At 39.3% G+C, this 12,762-nt stretch overlaps 1 protein-coding gene across 2 annotated transcripts in view; it reads right to left on the bottom strand.

The window, feature by feature from the left end:
• GMDS (GDP-mannose 4,6-dehydratase) overlaps positions 1-12,762 on the bottom strand; it is a 539,446-nt gene that overhangs the window by 344,706 nt on the left and 181,978 nt on the right. The window lies entirely within an intron of this gene.

Genomic DNA, 12,762 nt, shown 5'->3' with positions numbered 1-12,762 from the left:
TTACAACAGGCTTTAAGTGCTGATCAATTGATTACATTTAAATACATCACTTTCTGTAAAACGTGAATGAAGTAAGTTTTCTGAGTACTGTCAAGGGGGGCATTTATCTTGTAAGTTAATTTAGGCTTTAGTAAAAAAAAATCTACTAAGCATTGCCAGAAGGAATGACCATTTTAAATCAAATCTGGTCAGATGGAATATCCCCTAGTAGAACATATTTGAACAAAATGGCTTTGAAAATAACGCTTAAGGCCTAGTGATCTGGTGCTTGACCCAAGTTTAAAATTTCTGTTGATTCTGATTTAAATTGATAACTGTCAGCTTTAGTTGCATATTGTACTTACTGTTAAAATAACCTCATGTGTAAGTTATTTATATCCTCTCTTCTTTGGACCTTTCTTGAGAGACCAACCTGGCATTCAGATCTGCTTAGCTTCAGCAAAATTGTTGAATCATATACTTTCAGACTATGCTCCAGGAAAACTGTTTACCTTTTTAGAATAAAATTATCTATTTTGCATATACATTTATTTATTTATTTATTTATTTACTAATTAATTAACTAATTAACTAACTAATTAATTGATTGATTAGATTTATATCCTGCCCTTCCTCCCAGTAGGAGCCCAGGGTGGTAAATCACAAAGGGCAGGGGGAACCCTGAGCAATTTCTTTCTCATCAAATTTGGTACATGGAGAAGAGAACCAGGACTCATCCAGACGACTGCAAAATGTGTGACACGGCCACTATGTGTGTTCATTATTTTTCGGTCGTCCAAATGACGTCTCACGCTATTACACATTTTCGCGAGTTAAATCCGCTCCTTGCAATACCGGTAAAAATGCGATTTGCTGTTTAAATCGGGAATCATCCGCTGTGCCTTCAGGAGTTAGGATGCAATACCGCGGACTTTACAGCTGATGGGAGGTTCTTGGGCATTTCCCCTTGCCCCTTCTCCTCATTCCAGCCAATCACGTATCTGCACTTTTGCGCATGTGTGAGAATAAGCCCAGGAAAATTGAACCAATCATCGCAATGGTGGAGTGTTGGGGGGGTGTCTGCAACTATTGCGCAGATGTATTTTATTTTTTGCCAGCCTGCAAACTGGGCGGCCACTCTGGGTGAGATCTGCAATGCACAGCAAGCGAGAAAGGGGTGTTGGTCAGTTTCAGCCTGCCTCCGGAAAGCTTTGTCAATTTCATTCTACTTGCTGGGGCTTTTGCTTCAAATCAGAAAACCATACATTTTTTTAAGTGTAATATCGCAAATACAAACAAGGAAAGGGCTGCTAGTCGGTTTCACACCTGCTCCGGAAAGCTTTGTCAATTTCATTTTCCGTGGGAAGGAAAGGGAGGAGGGGGGTGAAACGTTTGTTGCTTTTTTGGAGAAATAAGTGCAATTGCCAGCGTGTGTATCTCCTTAAATATCAATAAAGGCAGAAACGTATACATTTGTTTAAGCCTAATATTGTAAATACAAACAAGAAAAGGGCTGTGTCCCATCCAGAGCTGAAAGAATGAGGCTGGAGTGTGTGTGCAAGTAAATCTCGTTTTATTAGAGTAATGGATACATCAAAGGCATTGCGCTTCATAGGAAACCCTACGCTAACTCACTAGAGTCCCTAACTATACTCTAGACATGCTCTGCAGCGTGTGAAGGAAGTTGACTCAACGACCCCCCACTGGGAGTGGCAGGCTTATATATAAGAAATGTTTTCGAACGTAATCCCTGACTCTTTCGTAATTCCTGTCTTTGCCCTGTCCGTTTCTTGCGGCAATGGGAACGAGGAGACAGGGGATGCGCATCCAACGGCTCATCTGAAGACACCTGCTCCCGAGCAACGGGCTCGAGGTCAGGGGGTGGTGCCACACTGGAATCCTCCTGGGAACTGCTTGGTAAAGGAGGAGCTGGCACTGTCTCTGAAGCTTCCCCCCACAAGTCCTCTGCATCAACTGGGGGCGGTGCGCTCGGCTCCTCAGAAAGGGCGTTACTCGTGGGAACTGGCTGGAGAGCAGGCTGCCCCCCTCCCGCATGATCCTGCTCAGACACAACAATCCCCAACTCTGCTTCTTCTGGCTGTGGAGGCGCCTGAAACTCATGCCTCCCCCCTTCCTGTCTCTTCTGAGTTGGCTGCAGCGCAACAGGCTGCTGGTCGGTTTCACGCCTGCTCCGGAAAGCTTTGTCAATTTCATTCTCCATGGGAAGGAAAGGGAGGAGGGGGGGTGACACGTTTCTTGCTTTTTTGGAGAAATAAGTGCAATTGCCAGCGTGTGTATCTCCTTATATATCAATAAAGGCGGAAAAGCATACATTCGTTTAAGTGTGTAATATCGCAAATACAAACAAGAAAAGGGCTGCTGGTTGGTTTCAAGCCTGCTCCGGAAAGCTTTGTCAATTTAATTCTCTGTGGGAAGGAAAGGGAGAAGGAGGGGGGGTGGCACGTTTCTTGCTTTTTTGGAGAAATAAGTGCAATTGCCAGCGTGTGTATCTCCTTAAATATCAATAAAGGCAGAAAAGCATACATTCATTTAAACATAATATCGCAAATACAAACAAGGCAGGCGTGAAACCGACCAGCAGCCTTTCCTTCCGAGGTGAGAACTCCTTTACAGCCATATTGTGCTTCGTTGCAAAGGGGGAGAGGAGCATACGTAATTTTTTTGCTGACCAATTGGTTGATAGGGGGAGGTTTTAGAGGCGGAGCTTGGAAAAAGCAAAAAGAATGTAGGGGTCTTACCGCTGCGGGTGCAGGTGCAAAAAACCATTTTAATTGGGAAAGAGCGAACTAAAAGGCAAAGTGAGGACTATCAGATGACAAACCGAATATGGAAAACGTGGATTATCCCGCTCCGTTTGGATAAGCCCCTAGTAGATCTGTGTAAGGTAATGCTGTAGAGAAGTGTGTTGTCATGACTTGCTACCATTAATAAACACATTTTACCATGAGGTTAATACTTGATTGGTTATCAACCAACCAAATCTTGCAGCCTTCATTTCACTATAAGACAGCAAATAATACAATAAAATAAAGCAAAATGCTTCCCCAGACCAAAACACCTATTTTCTATATATTTTCCTTAAAAGGCTCCAATCTAGCTCACTGTCACCAACAATTGCACTGGAATCTATGCATGAATAAACATCACTGGATTTCTGCTTGTGATCTGCAGTGTTTTTATTACCATGCACTAGTGCTTCTTGCTATACTTCCCCCCCCCCCCAGTAGAAGATCTTTGCACTTCTCAGGGACTACTTGGAAACTTTCCTAAGTTTTGTAGGTAGCTTGTCAAGAAACAGAGTGACTTTAGGATAGGATGAAGGAGATTCAATGTGCAAGCATAGTGGAGGCACTATGGCAGCACACTTACAATATTTTATTCACAAGATCAATTTCCTCTCCAGGATTAAGGTTGAGAAAACCAGTTCTATCTTTTTAGAGTAGATGTCAGCTGTGCAAAGCAATGGGTGACAGTTCTCCTATAATGAATCCACCTTCCCTTCCCTGTTCCCAGATCAGTTTTTCAAATTAATTTTTGATCTGTTAAAGAAAGGCAAGTGAATGTTCAGCTGAATAAATAAATGTGCAACATGCAGAAGCATGGAAGAGAGTGCAATGTGCCAGATGGACCACTGAATCAGCATTTGAGTCAAACCAATAACATAGCAGGTCCAATTTGAAGTTATGTTAATTCATATCCTCAGAAGTTCTGGGATCATGACCGAAATGTATAATGATGTCCCACAAAGTTCTGCTTTAGCTGTGTAAAAGATGTATGTTCTCAATTAACTACAATGTGTGTATTACCCTCTTAGAAGAAACAACAAAAACTTCTGTTACATCATATTGTGAATTTTATTTGGAAAATCAATAAAACATTATATATGAAGTTCTGCTTTATTTTTTCTTTCTTTCTTTATTTATTATGGTACAGCTTATGATATGCATGTATATCTACATATGAAGTACATGCATATGGGAAAGGGACATGGCTCAGTAGTAGAGCAAATGCTCAAATTTAAAATACTAACCGCATGTAGGTAAATAAAAAATGTAGCTATGGAAGCAACAAGGATCTATTATTTATCTATAGCCTGACTGCTAATGTCTCATTAATCTAAGAAGATCCACGTTTGTAAGAATGGATATCACTTGCTAGATCTGGAACCATAGAAATAAATCTGAAGTGCAATTAGATAAACAACAGTTTGTACTTTCAAGTGATGTCGCCTATTTGCTCTGTGTAATTTTAAATGGGATGCGATGCAAATGTGCATCTCCACTTAAATTCTGGCTCAATCAAAATCATACATAAATAGCTTTGCTGAGTGTGTCCGGAGCAGTTCTGAAAGGAAACGTTAACAGCAAATAATGAATAATATAATCTGAAATAAGGTAAATAATAATGTAATTGATTCATATAATATTTATGCTGCAAGGATTCCTAATGAAGTTTTCAGGAAATTATGTTATTTCATTAAATATACCTAATTTTAAAAGTATGTCAAAAAATGCAATCTACTCAACAACAGTAAGAAACAGAAAGTGCAAGAGCAGATGTTCTGTGAAAAAAATAAATTTATGTCAAGGTGGGCCTGGAGTTTCTGCGATCTCACTGAGCAGTCTCCCACTGGTTTACTCACCTAACTTTAATTAATCACATATTGTTTTAATCAAGAACATAAAGCCCTTGAAACTCTGTCCTGTATTTATTCTTAGTAATAACATCAATGTGAAAAAGAATGCAATGCAGTTCTCATGTAAAAGGTCACACTGTCTGGTTACTGTACTTAGAGATTAGACTTAAATCCCACAGTAGACTATGTACATTAAATTGTGGCAGCCTAAAACAAAGTATTTTTAATACCTGGCTATTTGTATTACATCCCACTTTCTGCAGCAAGTTGCTAGCAATTATGCTTGTCTTTCCTACTTTTATCTGTGTAATTTTGTTGTTGTAAGCCACCACAAGTTCTTTTTTGAAAATCGGCAGGATATAAATGGTGTAATAAATAAATACTATACACATACAATTGTTTGTATGACCTCTTAGATAACTGTTTAACATTTTTTATGAAATTATGTCTGTTTTTATTCAGACTAGTTGCTTATATTGTAGCATATGATTAATATATTTTAAATATATATTTTTATATATATTAATTTATTTTTAAACCTTTTTAATGGTTTTAAAGCTTTTTTACAAATGTTTTTAAAGATGTTTTGTTTTAATGTGTTTTTAATGGCTGTTGCGTTTTAATATATTTTAAAGTCTGTTTTCATGATGTTTTAAAGTGTTTTTAGTGCTTTTGTTTTTAAAACTGTAAAGAGATGTTTTACTATTGAAAATATTTTAATGCATTGATGGGAAAGTGCTGTGGGTCTAATTGGGCCCAGCAGGTGTACCTTTGTGGCTTGCTAGGCCATTTCAACCAACCCACACCCACCTGCCATATATCTAACATCATATATGTGCGTGTCAGGTAAAGACGAGGGTTGGCTGAAAGCACAGGTTGCAGGCACCACCAATCAGCAGCACCTCCTAAGTCCCATTGATTTTGACTTTGATTTCAGACTGCACAGGCAAAGGAAAATGGGGCAAATGACATTGTGATGTCAGGTGATTGGGCTGTATCCACTTTCCAAAGAATACAAAACTATTCCCTTTAAGGTTCTGCATAGGTACATTCTTTTAAACATCAATGTTAAACAGCACTTGCTTGCAATTAACTGTGGTCAGACTTGCGGTCTAAATTTTATGCCATATTCCACACATGCCAGCAACTTGTATCCTCTGGTCCCAAAACCCAGAGTAGCTAGAATAATAGGGATTGGCTGCAGCGTTTCAGTGCCTTTCAAAACACAGATGGCATTTGCAACTTTTGAGCAGAGAGGGGGGAAAACAGTTCTCTAAGATATGATCATACCGCTGGAACTATGATTCTCCATACATTAACTTTCACGATTCAAATTAATAGTGTGCTGAAACCTGAAAGTTTGGGTAAATGTCAGCTACATAGGGCTGGGACTCCTATGGTCCTCCAGATATCATTTGTCAGCTGAAACCCCATTCTAACAGTTTACTACTACTTATCAGTTAATGAGATTGCACAGATACAGCAACTCTAGTGCAGCTCTCTACACTACTACACAGTTCTAAACTTGTGTTCCTCCTCAACAGCAGATTCATGAATATTGTAAAATACAGCCTTAAACTTCTAGATCCTAAATGGAGTATTTTCAAAAACATACAGATCTCTGAGACATAAAAGTATTACTATTTGTCACCTGCAGCCAAGTATATATAGGCATTTCAAGCCTAGACCTATTTGACCCAGCATCTTCACCATCTAGGCACATTTCACATTCCTGCTGTTGCTCCCAAAACCAGGCTCTATTGCCTCTGTTCTGTTCTCCTGCCACTGCCTATAGAAAGCTACAACATTCTTTGTTTATATCAACAGTGCACTTAAGCTCAGGGCAAGATGACTAGTCCCTCAGAGGGTGGCAAAAGTACAAAGCCAAGCACTGATCTGCAATTTCTGATAATTGTGCTGCTAGCAATCCAGTTATGGGAGGGAAGAATAAAAAACAAAACTATGTTGGGCGTTCTCCAACAATAGGCAAAATAAAGAACTCATCTTCTGGGGGGCCCAGGTGAAAAAATTAAAACTTGGGGCATTTTCACAAATTGGATCCCATTTCCAAATTGGGCGTAAAAGGATTCCGCCATGCTGAAATCATTTCCGGTGCTCAACTGACAAACTCAAGGCAGCTGGGAAATCTTACAGCTAGATGAACAGCAGCTTGCAATAGAAGATAAGAGTAAATAAGGTATATTGAAACTAAATTGGATTCGTATGAAGGACCATTTAGTTTGAAGGGGGTGAAAGGGGATGAATTAATGAAGAGAAATAAAATTAATGCAGTCAAGTTTTTTAAAACAAAAATAACTGAATAATGCCTGACCTGCTGTGAACCTTTTAAGAAAGCAGAAATCTTTGGGGTATCAAAATTCGTTAAGCTCAATCCCATGATCTATCCAAAACGTGAAAAATAGGAAGACTTCCAGCAAGTAAGAAATTCAGTTTAATACCAGTAAGAAGAGTTTTTGTTTCCCTGAAAAGGGTAGTAGCATGAGGAAATATGTGTAAACCCAAGAACAGAGGACATGCTGATGAAAATATTTAATCAGCAGATTCTTAAAGAAAAAATAAGCATGCCTTTTATATTTTCTGCCAAATTTTTATTTACTGAAATCAAAAGAATACTTACATATCACAGTTTGAAAGGCAGTAGGCATTATTTACTATAATAGATTAATTTAAAAATAATATTTTAACACATATTACATTTCAGTATCACTTAAAGACGGCGTATCTGATTTGGATTGGGGAGGGAAGAGATAACAAAGATCATACTTTGCCATTCCAGGAAAACAAGTCAATTTTTTAACATTCTTGTTAGGAGACTCATTATTTTAACTGATCTCTTTCCAAAGTTAAGGCTTTTTTTATTCTTGGAACCAATATATACAGTAATTATACATCTTTCCAATAAAAGTAAATGTTATTGATCTACCCCTGTATACAGTTATGCACATTTTGTAAATGAAACATACCCAGTTGTTTTATGTGTTATGAATCAGCTCTAGTTTGCACAGGTAACATGTGCATAGTAATGATCAGTGCAATGTGGGAGAAGATGCAGCAGCAAATTGCGTGAGCAGGGCAAGCAGGATAGAGCAAAACCGTTGCTCATCCATATTTGTGTTCCATGTTATATGAATATTCTTCTCTCATGCCATTGTGCTCATATGTTCACTTGAGCACTGTTAATGCAAATCCAGGCCCAATTATAACAAAAAAGAGGGTCACAAACCTTTTCAGAATGGATTTAGTGCCCTCCTACTCATTCCATAACTCCATAAAGACTGTCAGTGAATGGAAAGTTGGACTTACCTTGAAGTGTTTTTCTACCCAGTAGGGAGTGGAGCATAAGGTAAGGATTAATTCTACTTCTGGAAGGCAGGGTCAAGAGTAAAACAAGCTACTGTTGGTGGCCAGTCTGGAGGGAACCTTCCACCTGTCCTAGACTTGGCCATAGTGAAGAATATAGCAGCCAGAACTTTGTAACTACAAGATAAACTACAAGTACAGCACAGAGTACCAGTGTGATGTGGTTGCAAAATAGGCAAATGCTATTTTAGGCTGCATTAACAGAAGTATAGTTTCCAAATCGCGTGAAGTATTAGTCCCCTCTATTCAGCACTGGTTAGGCCTCATCTCATCTTGAATATTGCGTCCAGTTCTGGTCTCCAAGAAAGATGCAGACAAACTGGAACAGGTTTAGAGGAGGACAACAAGGATGATCAGGGGACTGGAAACAAAGTCCTATGAGGAGAGACTGAAAGAACTGGGCATGTTTAGCCTGGAGAAGACTGAGGGGAGATATGATAGTGCTCTTCAAGAACTTAAAAGGTTGCCACACAGAGGAGGGCCGGGATCTCTTCTCAATCGTCCCAGAGTGCAGGACACGGAATAATGGGCTCAAGTTGCAGGAAGCCAGATTTTGACTGGACATCAGGAAAAACGTCCTAACAGAGCCATACGACAATGGAACCAATTACCTAGAGAGGTAGTAGGCTCTCCGACACTGGAGGCATTCAAGAGGCAGCTGGACAGCCATCTGTCGGGAATGCTTTGATTTGGATTCCTGCATTGAGCAGGGGGTTGGATTGATGGCCTTATAGGCCCCTTCTAACTCTACTATTCTATGATTCTATGACCAGAAAGATGGACACACAAAAATGTACAGTATATACAAAGGGGGAAAAGAGACAGCGCCAACTACCCTACCTCAGTAATTGCACCAAGGTATCACACAAGCATCCCGCTGCCTTGTAGATTCCAGTTCTATGAACAAGGTGAGGCTGCATGCTCCACTTCCCAGTGACCAGAGGAACACATACATCATGGTAAGTACAACTTCTTTTCTTTTATCAGTGGTGGAGTGGAACACACATAAGAGATATCCAGAAAAAGTATCCCCGACAGGGTAGCTACTCTAGGACCTGCTAGTACTCCTCTGCAAAAGGCAAGTTTGGCAGTATCTTAATTTATTTGTTTATTACATTTATATCCCGCCCTTCCTCCCAGTAGGAGCCCAGGGTAGCAGTCCACTTTGCAGTGTTTGCCAATGGTGAACAGACAAGCCCATGTGGCTGCCCTACGTAGGTCTTCTAGTGCAGGGCTGGTGTGTATGATTGCTGTGACAGCCACCTCATGGACAGCATTTGTTGTGATATCAGGAGGAAGAGTATGAGAGCCTGTGTGGTAAGCTAAAACAATGCATTGTCTAACCCATCTACTAATATATCTACTAATAGTGAAATAGGATACTTTGTTGCCCTGCAGATCCTTCTTTAGACAAGTAAAGAATCAGTGCACCACAGAACTTTGGTGTTAGCTAGCTAGATTTTAATAGCTTGGTGCACATTGAGTTTGTGCCATGTCCTTTCCTTCTGATAAACTGGGAAGGGACAGAAGTCTGGCAAAACCATCTTCTGTGCCCCATGAAAAGTTGAATTTGCCTTAGGCAAGGCGCTTGGGTCAGTTCTTTATTCTGCCAGGATGGACAACACAGAGTTCCTTCCTCACTGACAGGGCCCCAATTCCTCCACTGTCCTAGCTGAAGTGATTGCTATGATGAAAACCACTTTCCATGCCAACTCCTTAAGAGAGACTAAGTGCAGGCATTCAAAGGGATGGACTGTGAGGGACCTGAAGACTGAGGACAGATCCCTTTTCAGAAATCTATGGATTATTAGAGGAAACAACAGAGAGGCTCCCTAAACAGAAAATGTTTCACTTGCGGGTGACTTGCTATCAGATAGCCCCAGTCACTGACAATACACTCCACAACGCCAGTGGCTGATACTTGAGAGTGTTGGGGGTCATTTCCTGATCCTGATTGGTTCATCAAAGGTCTAAGACCTGACACCCATCCAGCAGACAGATGAACTTTGTCCATTGCAGAAACACTTTCCACATCATCTTGTAGATCAGGATGGTAGATGATCAGTGAGAAGCAGGGATGGTCTGTGACACACTATGAGAAGCTATATCTCAGTGTACTCTGTTCAACAACCACAAGTAGAGGTGTAGCTAATCTGGATCTTGATGTTTTCCCCGAGTGGTTTAACGGTTAGTCCCTCTTCCCAAAGAACTCTGGAATAAGGGTCTCCTAACAACTCTCTGCACCTTTCACAAACTATATTTCCTATGATTCTTTGGGGAAGCCATGACTGTTTAAAGTGGAATAATACTGGAATAAATGTATGGTGTGAATGTGGTCTCAACACGGCCCTCATCTGATCACAGTTTGAAGAAATAACACTATTTTCCATTCTACAGTCATCATCAAATCTACACAGCTCATTTGTCTTTTGTTTTGTCAGTTTGAAATCTTAATAAAATGCTTCTAGATTAAAAACTTGAGCATTTTTGCCTGGTGCCCAAGGGGATCATTGCTAGTAGCCTTGATCAGGAAAGCTCGTGTTTGGGAAGGGAGGACCTCCAACAGAGGAGAGAGGACAAATAGAAAGGGGAGTGGGTTAGAGGAAGTACTTTTTAAAGAACCAGAGATGCTGCAGACCACCCAGGAGAAAAGAAAAATATTACCAGGGGAAAAAAAAATTGAGTATGTACAGTGGCTAATTGTCCAGTTTTAACTTTTCAAGTGTTTTACAGCTTTTTTCTTCCTCACACATAAAGAGCTTAATTCACATTCAGAATTAACTGGCTGCAAAAGCTCTATTAGAGATGGTTTATCCATTTAATATAGAGATGTATCAGCATTGTGCTTTCCTAAAAATCACAAGCTAAACTATGCAGCAATTAATTAAAAATCATTATGAGATTTCTAGGGTTATATAGTGCTTAAATCAAATTCTGTAAGTAAGAAACTGAAAATGATACTTCTGTATAAAGCAAAATCATACAGAACCAACATAGCAAAATATTTTTTCTGTATTGGAGCTAATCACTTTTGATAAGTTACAGAACAATGAATTACCACATGCCTGATGTTACACCATTCACAATATAGAAGAGTTTATAAGTCTGAAACACCAGATATCTCAAAACCACAATATTAGTTGTAAAGATACAGAAGTGAAGCCCTGCAACAAAATGTTGTTGTGTGGAGTTCTTCTGTTTAGGGATCCAGTCACTCCATTCCATTCATCCTTCCTAGTCACAGTCAGTCCACATTCCATGCCCACTGAGCATGCTCAGTCCTTGCTGTGCTATTTTGGGTTTTTCTTTGGTACATTAAATTATTTAAGTTCTCCTTTGGTATCTATGGGATATCGAGGAAGCCTGAATATAATGAACAATGTCATTCCCATTACATTTAGCTATACTGGCATCACTGCACATGGATGGTAGCATCCAAGGCTCTGTGTACCGTGAAGCCTTTAGGATGCAAGCTGGCTCTTCCTAATGACCTTCAACTAATCTGGCAGGATTAGAGATACTGGGCTTCCAATTATCAGCTTCCTACTAAAGTTTCCTTTATTATCAATATACTAAATATGCCCCAGTACTCTAAACGCACATTCAGTTGTGTTTAGGGCTTCTGTGCATCCTGTGACCCACTTGCAATCTGTGCCTTTTCTGGTATATCGAAATAATCCACTGGAGGGAATGAGGGAGGGCCTGCCTTACAGAGGCAGAGATATTACATTTGGGTTATTAATTTGGTTGTCCTGAATTAATTACAAACAGAACTGAACTACATCTACACACTAACTGAAATAGAAGGAGTGAGATGATTGCCATCTGTTAGCCAGTATCAGTCCAGCATCTTTGAAGTAAGCAAAGGCCTGAACTTTCTATTATAATGCATTTACAAAGCATTTAATGTGAATGGTGCTCTAATTTTTTCTTTCTTTTTTAAAATGTTGGTGGCCTATCTGCCATGTTGTATCCTGATTTGATCAGATGTGCCAGAGTAAATGTTTCCAAAAAGCCATCCTCCCTGTCCAACACAAATTTTTGAGACCACCTCAACTGAAAGTGTATTGTTGCAGGGAGAGACAGAAACAATAAGGCATCTATGACATCCTGTTCCTCAAATTTATGTCAGGCTAAAAAGGCTACCCATCCATCAACCCTCATGTCAGATAAAAACTCTCAATTCACTCGTATCCTTGATCATGTTAACAAAGTTATCAATACCTGGGAACATTTGGGATGCTACATTTCACCATTATTCACAGAGCATCTAGGGCAAATGCACCAATGAAATTACTGCATAGCATTCTGTTTTGATTAACTTCCTATATTATATAACTTTCCTGTCAATTCTAGAAGTCTAGAAACCTAGAATAGAACAGTTGCAAAATACAGACATACTCAAGTCTCAGAATCTGAGTTTAAAATGTTACATCAGATTTTAAGTGTAGAAAAATACATTTAAGTTACAATTACAAATTGGATTTGTGACTATAATAAGCCCATCAAGTACAAATGCCAATACGCTGTGTAAGTATAATTGTAAGTTGGTTATATTAATTTCACCTAGGGTTTTTAGGGAAGCACTTTGGTCTAGCAGGCAAGCTGTTTAGTGTTATAGTAATATTTATAATTTAAAATAGACATTTTGGATGCTTGCACTCAAAATCCATATATAAAAATTGTTTTAACAGGCAATTGTGTCAGTCTGACAAATCTTCACCTGAATTATTTTAATCCTAATT

The sequence above is a fragment of the Rhineura floridana genome, chromosome 1 (assembly GCF_030035675.1).
Source record: "Rhineura floridana isolate rRhiFlo1 chromosome 1, rRhiFlo1.hap2, whole genome shotgun sequence".
NCBI classification, from domain to species: Eukaryota; Metazoa; Chordata; class Lepidosauria; order Squamata; family Rhineuridae; genus Rhineura; species Rhineura floridana.
This window is presented reverse-complemented; position numbering and strand designations above follow the sequence as displayed.